This window comes from Phyllostomus discolor, chromosome 4, assembly GCF_004126475.2.
Source record: "Phyllostomus discolor isolate MPI-MPIP mPhyDis1 chromosome 4, mPhyDis1.pri.v3, whole genome shotgun sequence".
Lineage (NCBI taxonomy): Eukaryota > Metazoa > Chordata > Mammalia > Chiroptera > Phyllostomidae > Phyllostomus > Phyllostomus discolor.
The window spans coordinates 128,634,903-128,638,008 of record NC_040906.2 but is presented as its reverse complement, the minus strand read 5'-3'; the positions used below and the strand labels follow the sequence as shown (position 1 = coordinate 128,638,008).

General features: G+C 44.7%; 1 pseudogene; it reads right to left on the bottom strand.

The window, feature by feature from the left end:
- Positions 1-398: 398 nt before the first annotated feature.
- LOC114495324 lies at positions 399-1,030 on the bottom strand (annotated as a pseudogene).
- Between the last annotated feature and the right edge of the window lie 2,076 nt (positions 1,031-3,106).

Genomic DNA, 3,106 nt, shown 5'->3' with positions numbered 1-3,106 from the left:
CTTAACACCAGCATAAACTCTTTCTTTCTTTTCTTTCGTTTTTTTTTTTTTTTCTTAGGAAAGATCCTTTTGTTGGGGTGGACACGGAGCATGCACCAGTCCATGATAAAATGACTTAAGAGAAAGATCCAGAAGAGCTGACTTCTCCCTGTGGTGAGCTCTCAGAGCAAGGTCCGGGCATAGAATAGGTCCCGATGGAATTAAAGTCAAGGCCAAGTCTTAAGGCCAGACCAGTGGACGGAAGTGGGGAGAAGGGCCCCACCCCAGTCACCCAGCTGCAGCAAGGCTCATCTCTAAACACTCACAGACAGACTCTGGTTCTCCAGAGACTGGGGAGGAGGAGGAGGGGGTCTGGGGTGGGGTGGGACAGTGAGTAACAATGTTATTTTTTAAGAAGCATCTACCAACATCACACTATGGGGTCTGACGTCCCCTTTAACCATCGCTTGGTACATTTTACAGCATAAATAAAGACTCAAGGAAAATAAATACATCGGGCTCCTATGAGGTTGGAAGTGGTATGCATGGCGGGGTGTGGGCGGGCAGGCCAGCGGGGTGAGCAGACAGGGTGTTTACACAGCAGGAGGGTGAGGAGCAGACAAGACAGGAGGCACCTATCAGGGAGTGTGAGTCTTAAGTGTCCTCGTGCATGTCTGGGCTGTCAGTCTGTGCGACTTTGCAAGGGGGCTGGGGGAGCCGAGCTCTCACCCTCAAGGCCCACTTGCTCCTGGTCTCTCTTCTTGGCAGCATTCTTTTTGTCCCATTACTGATGTAGATAGCACAAAAGGATGTTCGTTTTTTCTGTCACAATGATCTGTTCGGATGGGTACTCCCGCGTGGGCAGGTAGACTGAGGGGCGTCGATTCCAGGCTTTACACACAGAGTCAGCATGAAATCAACTAAAATTGCTTTTGTTGTAGATGGGCAGTCCTTTCAAAAAATCTGCCATCTTCTGCTTCCTCTGTCACCACCTCAGCTACTGCCTCAGCTGCCACTGCCGCCACCACAGCCACCTTCTTAGCTGCCACTGCACAGTAACCAGCATAAACATTTTCTTCTCACAAATATTGCACACACACACACAAAGAAATTTCTAATCGAGAGACTTTTTGTGACCTTGCAATAGAAACAAGTTCTAGAAGCAGCAGCTTTTCTTGTTGGACCACTGTAAATGTCTCATATTTAAGGACCAGTATCCACAGTTGTCTACTGAATGCCATGAAAGGATGTATGCAATATACAGAAAATGATAAAATATAACTTTTGTATCTGTCCACAAAAATAATTATGGAGCACTATATACAGGGCAATGTATGCAATGCCCTCAATACATACTTTATTCATAAGATAAATACATAATCAGATCTAGGCCAGTCACAAAACTGTCATGGGGATGTAAAATACAGCACAGGGCATATAGTGAATAATATAGTAATAAGTATATATGGCACCAGGTGAATACTGATAATATTGGAGGCACCGCTCTGTAAAGTATATGATTGTTTAACCATTATGCTGTACACCTGAACTAATACAAAATAATATTGAATGTAAACTGTGATTGAAAAATAAAAATAAAGTAAAATCTTTAAAAAGATTTAAAAACAGATATAGGCCTCAAATTCCTACTATGTGCTGGATACACAGTAGGTGTTTAAACACATTTCCAGTTCCCTAACATTACTGAGAAGTAGATATTTTTGGTCCCTGGATGACAGGTGAGATTCTGAAAGGTTACGAGGTCAGTATTTTGCAGGACTGGAACTCCATTCTATGACTCCAAGCCCTTCCTGTTTCTCAGCATAAAAACATGAGGCAGGATGAAACAAGAAGCAAATGGGTGCTGCAGTGCGTTTCTAGAAGTCTCTTCAAAGCCCATCAGACAAAGTCCTGAAACCCTAATGAACTTTTTAAAGTGGAAGGGAAAGCAGTGGAATTGCAAAGGTATAATTGATTAACACGATAGACCAGGTGCTGTGTGTACTTAGGTGATACTACCCACTTCTGAACTACTTGGCATGAGTTAAAAGTCATTTGTATTCAATTGGCCAGGACTCTCCAAACACCATTTCAAAAACTTATATATCTATCCACACATGCCCATATATGCATACAGGTGTATAAACACACACACAACACGTATTTACAAGCAATCTTTTTTGGAACTAGATGAGCAATAGCTAGCAATAGATTTGATAGGAAATACATGAAATGAAACATAATAACCTTTTCCCCTACCCTAGACTTTGTCCTAACAGAGTCCCTTGGAACCTTGAAAACAGAGGCATAAAAGTCCTCAGTTCCCAGTTTGGTATAAAAAAACATCTACACCAGAAATAACATTGATGTTTTTCAGTACCAGTAGAAAACACTGTTACCGAACAACAAGAAGACAAGGGGGCCAAGGGCAATATACTATTGCCCGAAAGGAACACCCCAGGTTTGTTATGTCCACCGCTAGAGGAAAAACGTCCCTCAATGCCAGAGATTCGTGAAAAGGAAAGGAAATGTTTATTTAATGCTATACAAACTTAAAGTAGTGAACTAATGTCTTCATCAAAATCCCAAAGTCCCTTAAAACACCCACAGTCCTTCCTTCCCCCTTTGCCCAGTCTGGGGTACCATATCTCAGGAAAAGAAATAGGAGTCCGTGGCTCAGGCAGCCCCCAGTTCTTCCCAGTAACCCGTCTCGGCTGGTAGGCCTCCCTCAGTTCCCATCAGCTGTGTTGCCGAGATCTCTGCTAAAGCCGGGTGGTGGTTCCCCCTTGTAAAGCTGCAAGGGTCCCCACTCTGCCAAAGCTGCGTGGTTCTCCCTCCTCAATGGTTGCAAGGAGGGGGGTCACCACTCTGCCAAAGCTGAGTGGTGGTTCTCTGCTAAAGTTGAATGGTGATTCTCTCTTGCAGGGCTGCGGGAGTCCCCACTCTGCTAAAGACCGAGTGGTTCTCCTGCACTGGCTGTGGTCCTCTCTATCACAGGGCTGAGGAAGTCCCCACTCTGGCAAAGCCTTGTGGTTCTCTCTCCCAGGGCCATGGGAGTCCCCACTCAGCCAAAACTGCATGGTTCCCCCCAAGGCTGCCACATCTCGGTTTAAATCCCCACACCAAT